Here is a 16,234-nt window from a genome sequence, read left to right as displayed (position 1 = left end):
ATAATAATGATCAGATCTTTATTGTTATTTTCACTCATTAGTAATAAGCAACAAATAAAAGAGCAGTTTCCTCAGTCAGGATAACAAAAATAAAAAAATAAAGACTACATAATAAAGATAGACCATTAGCGTGTTTTTGTATGTATTCAAAAATATTGCATGCTTTGTGCAAGTTAGCATTCAAAATGATTCGGTACACTGATTGTCTTTGGATTAAATGTGATCCTCAGGTGGATTGTGTGGGTTTGAAACAGCCATTTTTATTCTACCTGAGAGTGAATGGGGCCAAGGGTGACCTGGATGACCTACGACCCTTTCTTCATGTTTACACGAGAGGTTTGAGATAGAAAAAAAGTTTTTTTCCCAGTAAGCTAAGTCAAAAATACTTCCTTTGTTAGTTTTTGAAGACGTTTGGTGGATGTTTTTATTTTCATTTGAAGAAACAAAATAATTCTTGGATAAAATTTACAACTTCTTCTAAAAAAAAGTCCTGTTATTTTTAGTTTGACTTGTTAGGACTCCCCATGTCCTGATAGATGTACATTTAGTGGTAGATTTAAACTTTCTAGTTCAAAGTGACCTGTTCCCGCTTCTTTCTTCCTAAAGGAGTACCTATTAAAAAAGATCTCTAAAGCCTAAATAATTTAGACATGCATCTGCTTTAACCCATAGAGACCTCTGAGCACATTGAACTCAAACATGTGCTAACGTCAGAGAGTATCGAGCTGCAGCTATGCTGCAGGAGGCCAGATGGTGAGGTTTATTCTGGGACAGGTATGCTCGGTCTAAAAAAGCGGGAGAGACACACGTGAAAGTGGATAAGTGCCATAACCATAAACCCTTAAAGGAAAACAGTTCTACTGGGAAAAGAAGGTTTTAATTTTCTTTTTCATGCTAATGTAAGCTATCATCTGCCACCGACAAATGACCCTAGACTTTCATTCCTGCTGATCTTGAACACACCACAACTACTTTCAAATAGTTTCCAACATGGGGATTCACTGCCCTCAGACTTGATGAAAGATTGATCCTTTCCTCGCAGACGTCGTTCGACAAACACAAAACCACACTCACCGCACCGACGAGCAGACCGAGCAGGGAATCCCTGCCACTGAGAGGCTAACAGCTGGTAGACAGCAGCTTGGCCAGCGTGTGTTTGCCTCATTCATCGATTGTGAATTGATTTTGAGCTCATATTGCTGACTTGTTCTGTAAGCTGGGCCTGACTACAGGGTTGTAATTTAGTTTGTTATAATCATTGTACTTCTTGTGTTTTTCCAAGTCAACCTTAAGCTACTCTGACTCCTCTAACTGAAGCCTTTCTAAGAAAGTAGCAATTAAAAACTACTTTTAAAAGATGTATTTGTTTCTTTAACCGACAGTAAGCTTTTTACATCAGCAGTTTTACAATTTATGTTTATTTCTGTCCTCCTGCACGGATATTCAAAAATGACAAATGCCCCTAACAATCTGAGAATCACAACTTCTGTTTTTATTTCCTGATACTAAATGTTGGTGTTTATTTGTACCTTTTCTTGCTGATGGTGTGAAAGCTAACCAATGGCACGACAATCTTTAGAATTCTGTCGCACTTATTTTTAATTGACTGTTTACAAACCAGCTAATAATAAAGCTACAATGGCAAATTTGCAAAGCAAGCTAGCTTAAAACATCTAAAAATCTCAACCAATAGCACGGCTCGGTCTGAAACCAACAATTTGACCATCTGGTTGTCTGTTTCACCGAACCACTCATTATGCGCCTGCACATTTTATAACAGAACACCACTGGTGTGAGAGGTTCTCCGCTCAATAATATCAGACAAGGAGAAGCAGCCGGCTGCTACCACTTCAAATTTAGGACTAACTTCCAGAGTCCCAAAAAGAAAAACACCATTTGAAGTTGCAGACAACAAAAGACGTTTGGATCCAGAAAACGGCTAGCGGTGATTAGTGCTCTTAGTTACGTGGGCAATGGAGGTTCCAGTATCTGGTGGACATGACCCGGGAATGATAACTGACGGGAAGGGGGAGAGTTCTGTGTTTGTATTAAAAAGCTAGCTTGTTTTGTAGATTTGCTTGTTTAACGTGGAATTATACAAATTCTAAATTAAAAGACAAATAAATCTAAGTTGTGGTGCAGCCACTCGTGTGCATGTTACAACAGCTTAGCACATTCAGACCTGTTAAACTTGTACAAGATTTTTTAATGAATGAATGAATTAGAGGTTGGACCCTCTAATCAACTGTGATCCATTATTGAATCTTTGCTTGTTAATCCCAGAGCACATTTAGCAGATTTTATGCTGAGGCTCTGCAGGAATCTCTTCTCATTGAACTTGGGAACTCAAAGGCCTCTTTCACAAAATAGTTCAACCATGTGGCCGCTAAGGAATAAAAAGCCCCTCTTCGAGGTTCCTCACACCATTCATAAATTGAGATTCAAGCCGGCAACTTGTGGCATTGACGTGAGCTCTTTTTGATGAAAGCGGTATTGTGGAACCAGAGGAGGTGTTGAGTTAAACTCAATCTTTACTGACGAGGAGCATTTTATATGATATTTGTGTTGGGCATCTCTTGTTCCAAAACCCTTTGCTGAACCTGTCATCACTTTGTTACGCCATTGATCAACCCTAATAGTCCACTTATCCTTTTAACCCTCTGGAGGCAGGCGTTGCAGATTTAACGTTAACATTAAAACCTATCTACCTGGTTACTCCACACACGTATTTCATGAGCATTTTTTAACTCAGAAGTACCCCTGAAGGACTTAGTTGTTTGTCCTTTTATCACAACTTATTTTGAGCCTGAGAGGGCTGAATGTGGACTTTTAACAGCCCTGTCTCTTATTTGTTTGATGGATCAGAAGTGTTACAGCAGCAGGTTGACTTTACCTGTCCCCCATTAAGACCGTTTCACACTGTGTGTTTTTCAGCTGTCGTAAAGAACTGCTTCATGTCACATTGTGTGAGCTCTAGAGGTACAATAAATAGCCAAACAACAGACTAATGTCTCGCTCTTAAAGGACAGGCCCGTTACAACTAGAGGGTTGCAGGATTGAGTCCAACTCAGTCTGTCACAGTTGTTGTGTCCTTGGACCAGACACAACCATGCCTGCTGGTAGTGGTCGGAGGGACCAGTGGCGCCGATGTTTGGAAGACTTGCTTCTGTCAGTGTGCTCCAGGGCAGCTGTGGCTACGTTGTAGCTCATCACCATCAGTGTATGTGCTTGGGTGAATGACTGGGTGTGTTGGGAAGCTCCTTGGGAGGTTGTAGAACCCATGCTTTGCATGTCGGTCTAGGCATGTTCCATGGGAACCTCCACAAGCCAGTATTGTGGCTGACCAATCACAGCACGTTTATTTAGAAAAACGATGTATTGTTTTGTATTTTTATGTAACTCTTCTACGATGAAATGGTGGATTGTCCCGTTGACAGACATTCCGTAGTGGTATAATCACATCGCTCTATTGGTTTGACACAATCACAGCACTCAATCAGCCAGGTGAATAGGATGTTGATTACTTCATCTGAGCAGTAAAGTTGGCAATCACAGTACTCAGTTAGTTTGTTGGGCCAATCACAGCATTCCGTGGGCGGGATGTTACTGAAAAACAAAGATGGCGACGGGCTTCAACTTTGGACTATTTTGACTTGGGCTTTTCTTTGAGTCAAGTGCAGATAGAAGCACTTAATTTCATTTAGAAAAAGGATGTATTTGCATCTTCATTGACGGGGTATGGCGGACTGCCTCGTTCACTGACACCAGTAGCGGTGAGTACGTCACGTTGTTTGTTATCCAATAGCATGTGGGGACAGTCTGAAAAACAACCGTAGCTCCTGCCTCACAACTGGGGAGTACTGCTTTGGAGTATTAAAAGGAGGAATAGGCCTTTTATAAAAATAAAACAAAACACTGGCTGAGCAAAAAAAATTGTGACTTTACATAATTTAAGCATAACTTGTCATTTTGTGGCATTTAGATCTAAAGTTTGATCTAGAAAAGGGGAAAGGAGATGGTTGATGTGTTTTATGAAGCTAAAAGAGAAATTGAGTGTGAGTTTTAGAGTCTGTTATTGAATTTGTCTAATCTTTTTTACTTTCAAGATTCAAGATAATTTACTGTCATTGCACAAGTGTACAACGAAATTGACTTTGCCCTCACTAAAGACGGCTCATGTAGGAGGTAGTAAAGTATGAGTAAAACGAAATAAGGCTAAAATAAATTCAATTCAATTCAATAATACTTTATTAATCCCAGAGGGAAATTAGAGTCATGCACACGCACACACGCACGCACGCACGCACGCACGCACACACACACACACACACACACACACACACACACACACACACACACACAGCCAGTTTAAGGTGTAAAAATATAATGTAAACATGGTATTAGACCAGGCCTAAACGACACACTGAAATATAAAGTGAACATAATATGAATGTGAACAGTGACATATGGAGGTGTTAGGGTTGTCACGGTGTGAAAATTAAACCTCACAGTTATTGTGACCAAATTTTTTTCGGTATTATTGCAGTATTTTTTTAAGCGTGTTACATTTTCAGATAACTAAATAAACGCATATCGGGAAAATATTGTCCTCGGTTTGGGTCCTTCCAGTGAGCTTTGCAGATTTGGGAAAATGTCATCAGGCAGTAATCATTGTTAAATTCATATTTATTCTCGGAGAGAGACCAACTCTTATCTGCCCCTGGGAGCCCCTGGGAGCCCCGTAATGCATAGTGTCATTTCAACATGGCGGTGTCTGCGACGCGGTTTATATGCAGGTAGCGGCGCTGCGGCTGCTTTATATAGCGACTCCTTGCATTCTCCCTCAACCCAAATCCTCGGATCACACATTTTAGCTAAAACGCTAACGTTAGCTTGCCTTGCGTTGACTGTAGAGTTGTGGGTGATGGTCACGCAGGTGTGTCATGAGATTTGAAGCGTTGCTGCCTTTCACAGACACTTTTTCTGCACGTGCTGCAAACAGGACAGCCGTCTTCTATCAACTGTCCCTCGGCATTCTAAATGCCCATTCTTCTGACTTTGTCTTCTATGAGGGATAATAAATGTCCTGAGCGCTGCCGTCTCCTCTTTTGGCCATTATTTCAGCTTTAGCTTCAAGAAAGTTTTGGTTGTAAACAACAAAGTGCGCATGTGCTGCTGGCAACTTCAGCAGATGATACGGTGGCTGGTAAGGGTCACCGAACCTACACCGCAGCCACGGTAATCCACCAAGATCAAATATTTTTTTAAAAACAAGACGGTTATTATTATTGTCAACTTTTTTACTGGGGTATACCGCTACACCGGTTACCGTGACAACCCTAGGAGGTGTCAGGATGAACTAGCTAATTTAAAGGTGCTGTAATGCACTAATTGTTGATGTTTCTATAAACTTTGTTTTTTATAAGCTTTGTTTTAATGTGATTGCCAGAAGAGCACAAGAAACCAAACACTTGCTGTCTTCATTTAAGCATTTGTAATAAAGACCCTGTCACCCCATGCTGTGTTTTGTATGTGCCAACTTAAAGCACCCCTCCCCCTTTATTTGCTCTGAGTCCGCTAACCCCCTCCCGCTGCGTGCTGACCAGCCCTTCGCCATGCCTGCAGCAGATAACGTCGCATTTTCCAGCAGACATACCAGAGAGGCTGCTGCTTTAGCGGGAAAGGAAGAGCTCCGAAAGAGGGAAAGAGGGCGACACCGTGGGAGGGGCGTGGGGGAGAGAGGGGAGGATCCCTTTTACACTGAGTTCAGCCTCAGTGGGAGAGGCGTGTTAGAGAGAGCAGTGCGGGGAGAGGAACTCGTTGCAGTGCAGGTGGATCACAGCTGTCTGAAGAGGAAGACTCAGTGTGGCTGTCCTTTAGGTTGGTCCAGCTGATTCCTACTGATAATAGCTGTTTGTTGCGTGGACGGCGCTGCTCTGTGCCTGCGTTTGTATGAATGGATGCTGTGTTCTCCATCATCAGGGCTGTTAATTCACCAGTTGTGTTGCTTCTGTGTAGTCGAGACATTTTGGGTCACAGCTCGAGTAGACACATCCTGTGATCAGCTCACCCACAGTTTTAGAGTTTGAGAGATATCAGGTGCAGGATAACTCAGTCAGCTCAAAAACTTGATCAGACTTTCAGCTTTGGGCACTTTTGCAGATTTGGTTTGCAGAGTGCAGCTGAGGCCATTTTCCCTCCTTTCAGATTGAGTTCTTTTACTGTGGACAAGAATAGAGCTGGGAGCTTTGAAAGGCTCTCAGTATGCATGTGAGCGGTGTCGCCTTCTCAAGTGTCAGCATGCTTATGGGAAGGTGGTGGTGGGAGTGGTACGCTGGGGGTGGTAAATTCAGGAGCTTGTAGTTTGCAGAGGGGGCTGGGCTTTACGCATCTGGGTTATCTGCCTGATAAGACATGAGTTCTCACCTGCGTTTCGATCACGTAAATGTTATAAAACCAGCGCGTAAAGTTAAACATCTCCTATCTCTAGTCTTAATGGTTGTTAAAAGGGGAAGTGAAGTTTTAGTGAATTTTTCTGTTCATAGGGTGTCTGTTTTCTGCTGACTGAGCAGTGATAAGGAGCCATTTGGAGAAGCTTGTTTCTATTTCTGACCTTTGTTTTCCTGGGTGTCTCTATGAAAGCCCCCCTTTCATGGCTGATGAGAAAGATTGTGGATTCATAGCTCTTGTGTGCAGGTCCTCTGCTTGCCAGTCCTGACTTTCAGCCCAGAGTTGCCTCATTTCTTAGATTACAAGATTCATTTTGGTGTCTTCTGCATTCTGTGCCTCGGAGTTTCTTTTATCTCAATGAAATCAAGGAAAACAGAAACCATTTCAGCCCAAGAATCTCTGATTTCAACAATTAACCACAAATATTTCCCCTCTGCTGAGCACTTTATCTGTATGATTGAGATTTGGGGCCAAGTTCATTCTTGTTTGTGCTGGGGTTTTATTTTTATTTTTTATTTTTTGCAATATTTATATACGCTGTAGATTTCTGCTATAAGACCAACCACAGCAGATCCTGCGGTGCAAATGAAATACATGCAGGTTGTGTTCAGCCAGAAATGGTAAACACATCAGTTTGTTGTGCTTACAGAAGCGAGTATTTAACTTAAATACATTATGTAAACTTTGTATTGTTCCACTCTGTGCCGTTCCTCTTGGCCAAAGCAGCTGAAATACCTTTAAGTTCTTTGATTAAACATGGAGGATTTTGAACCAACCGTGGCTTCATAATCCAATATGGCTGCCTCATGCAGACAGCTGCAGAAACAGTTAGCTTATTTGTATTTTATTAAAGTAAGCATTTAAACATTTAGTGCTGTGTAATGCTGTAATATTGATTTTGAAGCTTAAACAAAAACAAAAAATGCCCCCTATTCAGTTGCAGTAAACCCCGCCCCCTCCATGGAGATGAAAGGGGCATTTTGTGGATTATTTTGATGTTATGCTGTAATTGGTAATTTAACTGTCTTAAGATAATAATAGCACTTTTTTTCCTTTAAACTAGTGCTTTAATTAACATTGACCTCAGTGATTGTTGGGTTAGAAACTTGACCAGTTTCATATTTGACACAACTCTCTAGGCTTCTGCTGACCAAAACTGCACTTGACAATTTTTTGGAGCAGGTAGGTGTCGCTGCTTACTTGCGTTACAGCTGTCAGCTGTAATGCCAACGGTTAGCATTTTCAGGTTGCCGATTACCAATAAAAAGTACAAGAATAAGAAGTTTGGAAGTGAAGCTAAAGCTAAACCCAGAGTGAACATCGGCATGGCCTGTGGTAGCTAAAAGAGGCTGCAAAACCAAGGACTGATGGTGACCTGGCTTTATTGCTACTGGACTTGTAAGCTATATATTGCTTTGTCCAACAGTGTGAATAATTTTACTTTGTGTGTTTTTTAGTATTAGTTGGCTCATGTTAGCGTTAGCTCACGTTAGCTACAACAGGCTGCTGCAGTGTTTTTTATGACAGGTGTTATTCCACTTTCAATTAGTAGGGCAGAGGGGCAGAAAACTGCTCAGTGTTACAATAAGCACTTATATTTTATTATAGTTTATAGGGCTGCATGGTGGCGCAGTGGTTAGCACTGTTGCCTCGCAGCACGAAGGTTGCAGGCTCGAAACTCGGCTGCGGCCTTTCAGCGTGGAGTTGCGTGTTCTCCCCATGCATGCGTGGGTTTCCTCCGGGTACTCCGGTTTCCCCCACAGATCACAACACGCCCTATAGGTTATAAGTTGTAAGTCGCTTTGGATAAAAGCATCTCCTAAATGAATAAACATGAACATTATCTTTTATAATAATGAGTGTGATGTCATTTTTTTTATACATAAATGGACCGCAGGATAAATTCTTAAAGATTAGCTTGTATCCAAAGCCCCGCTTCTCTTTCTTCTTTTACTAAAATCTTTGACATTCCATTTCCTTTCTGCTGAATGAGGATTTCAGACTGAAGCAGCAACTTGCCGTTGTGTTTTAAGAGACTAATTAAAAATGGTTAAGTAAGTACTCTATTTATTAGAATATTTTAAGATCAATAGTACTTTAAAGTTATCAATACTGTAATCAAGTAGCATTTCTAAGCTCCTCGTCCATGTTTTGGCGGTTGGGTTTGTGCTGTAGAGCCATTCTGCGTCGTAATCTTTGTAATAAAGTACTCCACAATGTTGTAAACAGCCTAGCTACGGCGCTTGAAATAAGACCGGCGCCTCAGTGTGGACCGGCGTTTTTGGGATGTGGCGTTGCGCTCCCCGTGGAGCCACACTTAGTAACTACAATGGCTTCTTTTTAAAATGATGGAGTGGGCGCAGCACATCTGTCTTCTGTGTGCCCCAGGCTTTAGATTAATCTTTGGACGTCTAATTTATCTACGCTCAGATATGGTACAATAAAAATGTACACATCTGTTTTCTTGAATCTATTTTCAAAGTTATAGACTAGATATTTCATGAATTGATGATGGATATTTTAATCTCTAAGTAGTATTTTGTCTTCAAAGCAAACAAATAAAAAATACATTTTCAATAGTAATCATTATTCTGTTTTTTGTTTGTCTCTTTGTTCTACAAATTTCTCCTCAGCTGTCATTTTCTGCTTTTGATCTAGGAAGTATTCATAACATGAAACCATTAATGATATTACTGCACTTCCTCAATCTGAACTTTCTCTTACAAACATATAATCACCTAAATTTAACACGTTTGTGCACAAAGTAGTGAAGAAACCGAGCCTCGTGAGTTTGTAGTAAAGAAAAATAAATTAAATTTCTTAGTTTGAGGGTTACAACAGTGCAGATTTAGAACTATGTGGAAGAAGTCGAAGCCGTTTTGCATATTTGAGATGAGAAACGAGCTTCGATGTTATGAGTGTCTGTTGTTTTCCTCTCGTTTTGTCATTTCCTCCACAGCTGGTCCTGGGTTGAAGGGGAAAGAAAAATATTACTTTGAGATCTTAAATCTAAACACTGGTCCTGCCAGCGGGTCGTGTCCTCCCCTCTGCTAACACTTCGGTAATAAAACATATCGTCAGATTTCATAATCGCAGCGATTAGGACACACAGACCGGATTTAACATTTCAAATAAAAGTAACAATCAAAGCTAACTGGACAAACTGTTTGCATCATTATGGAGATCGGTAACCTAAAGATCTGATAGATTCTTCACTTCAAGATTGAGTTTGAGATTGTCTTTTTTAAATCGGTCTAATTGTTCATTCTGACAGGAGCAATCTCCCAGATGAATGTCCTCACATTGAGGCCCCCATCAGCTCCCCCTCTCATCTCAGGTCAGGTCTCTGTGGTGTGATCTGACCTTCTAGGGGTCATGAACTTATTAAAATACACTCGGGGCTGTAATATTAACACAGCCTCTGATAGACAGCAGTAGAAAGGAGGTCTCATGCAATCACTGATGGATGTAGGTCCACAATTCCTCCTATACTTGAAAAAAAATATCCTAGGTTAGATTTAGCGTTAAGGTCACCTGTTACAGACAAACATGATAATAATTTTAAAGTTGCGTAGAAGCCTCCACTTTGTTCCAGGCTTATCCTGCAAAATTTTGGTTAAAAAACTCTTAACTTTGGTCAGTCAGTAAAAAAAATTTACAAAAAAAAAAAAAACAAAAACGTTATTTTAGATGTATTTAGATTTTCTACCATCAGCCCCATACATTAAGCTATTGCTCCAACACCTTAAAGGTGTTTGCACAATGCATAGTCCAAAGGGACGTGATGGAACAGTTAAAAAGTACCTGATAAAGTTTGAGACCAGTTAAAGCATCTTCAAACAGCCAGAAAACAAGATTAAATGGTGAAGTTTGTCCTTTTTACTTTATTTAAAATGGTTGTGTGCAGTAATGTGTTATTCTTTTAAACAACAGCTTTTTTAATATTCTCATGCAAAGCAACGTTGAAACAAAGAATTTTGAGCTGATCGTTTGCATGAAGGATTGTAACTGTAAAGCTCACGAGTTGGCACCAGACGTCATGCATCAGCAACGGTTGTTTTATGGATTATGCTCAGCTCAACATGTTGGTAAAATGTACTAAAACATCTTTCTTTGTGTTTTGTGAAATATTTTTTTGTAAGACAATAGTAAAATTGCCTGTATTTAGATATAGCGACTTCTAGAGTCCTAGAACCCCCCAAAGCGCTCTACAACACAATCAGTCATTCACCCAGGCACACACACATTCACACCCTGGTGATGAGCTATATTGTGGCCACAGCTGCCCTGGGGCCCACTGACCGGAGCACTGGTGCCATGGTCCCTCTGACCACCACCAGCGGGCAAGGCAGGTTAAGTGTCTCGCCCAAGGACCCAACGGCAACATTCTCTGCCTAGAGCTGAGATCAACCCTACAACCCATTGATTACTGGCCAACCTGCTCTACCTCCTGAGCTTCTGCTGTTCCAGTTTTAAAAATAAGTCATTGATTTCAAAGCATCAAAACAAAACCCTGAAGACGTGAAAAACGTCACCTTCAGTTTTGTTACCCAGTCGTTTTAGGTCTGGTGTAATGTGGAGATGCTCAAACATGAACACCAGGGAGATGTTACTTGTTTGGTCTTAACTAGAGGAAGATTTTCTATCGCTAAACAGTCCGGGAGCTGCAGTACTTGTTGGAAAATGGACAGTGAGACACCCCACTAGTTCTGCTGTGACTTATTCAGTATCCTTTGTCACAGTTTCATCCCATCAAAATTGTTTCCATAGGAAAACTTTCCTCTAGTTCAGGTTTGTATAAAAGTGGGAGACACTAGACAGATGTTTTTTTTCCCCTACGTTTAACTTTTGTCCTGCATATCAGTTGATAGATTTGTCTATGTGGCGTCTGACTGGCCCGACCTTTTACAGTCTCTCACAACTTCAAAGGATGCGTCTTGGCTCAGGTTCACAAACTCGTCATCAGTGCCGCTAAGCGGCCTCGTTCTGAGTCCGCTGCTTCCCTCATGCTGTCTGTAGCTTTATGGGTAATGTAGCCAAAGATATGGAAGTCATTAAAATTCCTCTAAAACATGTGGACTCTTGTTTATTTTTCCGCCCACGCGGGAGGGTGGAGAGCTGCCAAGAGGCTGCACTGTCCTTTCCTCAACAAGAACTTGTGAGTAAGGAGGAGGGCCTGGTGGCTGGACGATGGATGTAAACAATGGATCAGAGGAGAGGAGAGGAATGAGTGATTGATAGTAGTTTTGAGGGATGGAGGGTGGTGGAGGTAGGTTTTTGTTAGAGGGATGATGGGTGATGGGCTGAAGGGGAATGGGAGACACCCTCTATTGGGACGGCAAACAAAGAATTGGACAAATGAACGTTGAGGTTTCAGTGAGCCGCACAGGATGAGGATTAGAGACAGACGGATTCACACAGACTGGAGGCTAAAAAAAGGGAAGAGAGGAGACAAAGGAGGGTTCCAGTTAAAGCAGAGCAGGACAGAAGAAGACGGAGAACGTCATCATTCTGAGAAGCTACCAAGATTAGTGTGCAATTTCCAGAACTTTATAAAATATTTTACAGATGTAGTTAAAAATCAGCTGATGACATAATCAGATTTATTTCCAGTGCAAATCCTGGTCTGGTCAGTTACTGGTCCTCTGTTAAAGCGATGGGAAACTGTGAGCTGTTAATAAGTGAGTTCAGATAGTGTCTGGTTTTCTCTGACAAATGAGTTTCCCCATGTGCTCTGAGTATTTCGACTTCGCCCACCTACTGGCCATACATCTGCAAAGCGTTTCTCATAAATGTGAAGAGATCCCTTCACGCTCGGTTTCAAACACAAGCTATGAGACGGGCCTGCTGTGATTTTGTGATTGGTTAAACAGAGAGGAGGACTTGAAAGCCTTAAGGGTGCAGAATGTCACCCCCTAAAGACCCACAACTGTAAAACGCTGTGGTATAAAAACAAAAACGACAGGCCTGCATGTTCCATCAGGCACCTTGTAAATCGATTGAAGTCACCATCTCGACTATATGACTCTTCTTTTTTCTCGTCTAAAGATGATACTCTTACTGGCTAACTGCAGCGATGAGCCGCCCATTCATCTCTCCGCGCGTTTGTCTCAAAACAGCAGGTAATCTTTGAGGAGTTTGTAAGAAAATCACAGGGGGGAAGAGGGATCAGTGTGCTGCTGTCAGTTGAGAAGGATGAATGTAAAGTGTGGGAGAAATGAAGAACTTGTGGAATTTCACGGTGCATAGCTGTGGTATCAATGTGCACGGTCGAAAAATGCATCAGCATATATATCAAGCAGCTGTCAGTACTCCCCTCATCGTGAGCCGGGAGACACACGCACAGGAAAGAAGTCGTCTGGTTTCCTCTTGATTACTTCCAAGTCAAACTTTGTCTCCTGTTAGGGTCCTGATGGGATCCATGCTTTCAGCTCCCTAACAAATCGGTGGATAATTAGGACGAAACATGATTCTCACCTTAAAATACACTGTGAGAAGGAAGTGACCTTTAACATAAATCCAACAGTGCAATTACACGTCAGTGATGCCATTTTAGGCTTTTATGTGGTCTGTCTGCAGTGCTGCCATGACATAGGGTCGTGGCCCGGCCGCCTTCTTCTATACCAATAGGATGAAGACTGTAAGTCGAAGACAGTGATTGCCATGCTTGTGCTGCTTCATCAGGAGCCTCAGAAAACATCTGCACATTTCTACGGTGATTTTTACTCTGCATGCTCCTATTGCCTTAAGAATCCTGATGGTTTACGTTCCCATTTAGACTAGGATCTAACAGTCCTCTTGGGTGTTCCAATAACAAGTAGACAGCTCTAAATTCAGCACAAACTGAGGAAGCATTCACATCTGATGGCTCACATTCGTCGTTTCATTCTGAGGTCATAGTACTCAGCCAGGAAAAGTTGGAATTCTCCCTCTGTTTTGGAGGTGAGATTCTACCACACATGGAAGACTTTAGGTATTGTGATGTATTTTTGCGGGGATGCAGTATGGTCAAAGTTTCAGCAATGTTACGGTCATTCTTCAGTCTGTTGTATTAATGATGGAGATGAGCCAGAGGGCAAAGCTTTGATTTATGTTCTTACTGATCACAAGATTTATAACGTGGTCTAAACAAGGGTGTGAGGCTGCCGAACACAGGTGCCACCGGTGTCTCCAACCACCACCAGCTGGCAAGGCGGGTTACGTTCAATTCAATTCGGTTTATTTATATGGCGCCAAATCACGACAAGAGTCATCTAAAGGCACTTTGCATAGTAAACATTCCAATACAGGTCAGTTCATTAAGCCAATCAGTAAAAAGTTTCCTATATAAGGAACCCAGCAAATTGCATCAAATGCAGGAGCGCCGTCAACATGAGGCGAGGGTCCGAGTGAGCTTGAAGGTGTGGAGGTGAGTTAGGGAATTTTAGTTGAAGACTAGGAGGCTGGTCAAGCCTGAGGTGAGGGTCGAGCTTGAGAAGAGAACCCAGATGAGCGAAGGTGAGTGCGGGGTGAGTAGCTGAGAGTGGGTCGGTCAGGTTGAGCGGGGAGACGTCGTTGAGTGATAATCCGTGGTTATGGCTGACAAGGTGGTGATAGCGAGGATACCTGAAGACAGGGAACAGGAATTACACATATGCTGAAGCGCAAGACAAATGCAATATTTCTAAACTTGAGAGTTGGCTTTGTGATCTCAGGTTGGAGTGTACCAAGGTGAGCAATCATTCGGCGAGGTGATGTCGTCTCCCTGCTCCCTTTATACACCAACTGGTAGATGACAGATTGGCTGCAGCTGCCCTCTCCCCAGTGCCACTCACCTGCAATTAAGCACTCAGAGGTCATAAATGAACCACTCACCTCAGACCATGACAGATTTTACGGCCATTTACTGTTGCCATCACAGTTATCCACTGTAATTTTTACTGACATTTAACGGAGATTCCTCATCCATGATTTTTTTTTTGTGGAGAAGGTCTATCACAGCGCTTAATTGGTTTGGTGGGCCAACCACAACCCTCTATCAGTTTGGTGGGCCAATCACAGCGCTCTATCAGTTTGGTGGGTGGGATGTTACTGCCACTGAGCAAAACTAAGATGAGGACGGCTTATTTGAAATGGATTTGGCGTCAGCTTTGGACTATTTAGACTTGGGCTTTTAGTCAACAGCGGATAGAGGTAATTAAGTTTATTTAGAAAAAGGATGAATTTGCGTCTTGTCTAACGGTCTATGGGGCACTGTCCCGTTGAATGACATCTGTAGTGGTAAATATGTCACGTTCTTTGTTGTCCAATAGCATGAGCAGACAGTTTTAAAGACAATCGTAGTTCCCGCCCCATGACTGAGATCCATCAATGGGTCATGGCCATCCTATGTATTCACATATATTCACATATATAGGATGGATTTCCAGGCTATCAGCATGCGGATCCCTGGCAGATCTTGGTCTTTTGTTGGTTTTCTGAATTATTTATCTGGAAAATTGTTCCCTTTAGACCGCATCTGAGCAGGATGTCACATGACTCATCCGTGCTTTATAGTTTTCCTTCCGGATTGCATCATAAGAGGTTTGTCAGGACTTCCTGATGACAACCGATTGGTGTGGTTTTAAACTGGTGTGTGCGTTGGACTCTGACTGTGAAGGACATCTAGGAAACAGCTGGACCTACTCACTCAAACAGAATTACTCATCCTCACAGATGAACAACAGTTGATGCAATTCCTATATTTGTGTGTTTTCCTTCCCTAGGTTGACCCGTTTCCAGTGCATTTTTAAATCCATATATAACATATTCCTCAGAACTACCCTGACCTGGATTTGGTGATAGCCTTGTGTTGTCTGATTTTGGTTTTCCTTGACCTAAAAAGACTTTTGTTCAAATGGAAAAGCCATATTAAACTGCTTGATGTCTCATATGATATTAGGTATGGTTTTGTTGACAAGAGATTTTTTTAAGGTATTTCATAGAATACGTTAAATCTCTTTGAGCAGACAGATCTGATTCCTTTATTAGAAATTGTGAAAATGAGGTTAAAGACCAGCAGGAAGAGTTATAGAAACAGTGGACAGTCTGTGAGGGCCTGATGTTTTTTCCTCCCTTGGTGGTCTAATTAGTAGTCTGGAAAAAAACTGTGAATCCTCTCTTGATTCTAGAACAGATAGCAGCAGATGATTGGCCTTATTCCTGAGCCACCGTGCTGCTGAAGCATTTATTAGATACATTTGAGTGCAGCTCAAATCTCTTTGATGTTGGAGAATCTCTAATAAAATGACTCGACTGGGGGGTAACTAGATGCTCAGAGAGATCAGGACATGGAAGATTACACTTCAATGCATTGTGCAGAAGAAGCGAACACACACTCACACAACCATGAATCCGGCAGAAAGTTGTGACTTCTGGCGACATGCCACTGCCCCTCTTCGGGACCCCGCTTCCCGACAGGAAGTCTGTCTTTTATACACACAAACAAATGTATCAGTGACTGTAAGCAGGAGGAAGAGAAAGACACTGAAGCACAGCAGGAAAATCATGTGGGGAACCAGAAAATCACTGTGATAAGGAGATGGAAAGAAACTAGACTAATTTTAATAATGACTAGAAATCATTACACAAACCGCAAATGAGGAAATTACAGCAGGAAGCGTGGGAATCAATTCCCCAAGATGCTGGTTCATTTTCCAGAGCTATAGAGCAGGTGCTATAATAGGTTTGAGTGAAGCAATAGATGTAAAATGTCAGAGTTGCTTTTATTTTGTTTATATATGAAGAAATGACATTTTGGTATAGA

At 41.8% G+C, this 16,234-nt stretch overlaps 1 protein-coding gene across 7 annotated transcripts in view; it reads left to right on the top strand.

Annotated features, from left to right (window-relative positions):
• Positions 1–16,234, top strand: part of add3a (adducin 3 (gamma) a) — a 162,745-nt gene that overhangs the window by 51,118 nt on the left and 95,393 nt on the right. The window contains exon 1 of one of the 7 annotated variants that reach the window (XM_070550011.1): positions 5,696–5,880. The exons of 5 other annotated variants lie outside the window; for them this stretch is intronic. The gene's annotated coding sequence lies outside the window, so the exon portion shown is untranslated. Of the gene's footprint in view, positions 1–5,695; positions 5,881–16,234 lie in introns of those variants that run through there. One more of the 7 variants, XM_070550016.1, reaches the window with a different exon arrangement.

Source organism: Nothobranchius furzeri, chromosome 4 (genome assembly GCF_043380555.1).
Source record: "Nothobranchius furzeri strain GRZ-AD chromosome 4, NfurGRZ-RIMD1, whole genome shotgun sequence".
NCBI classification, from domain to species: Eukaryota; Metazoa; Chordata; class Actinopteri; order Cyprinodontiformes; family Nothobranchiidae; genus Nothobranchius; species Nothobranchius furzeri.
Note: the sequence above shows the minus strand (reverse complement) of the source record. Positions and strands in the feature narration are given on the sequence as shown.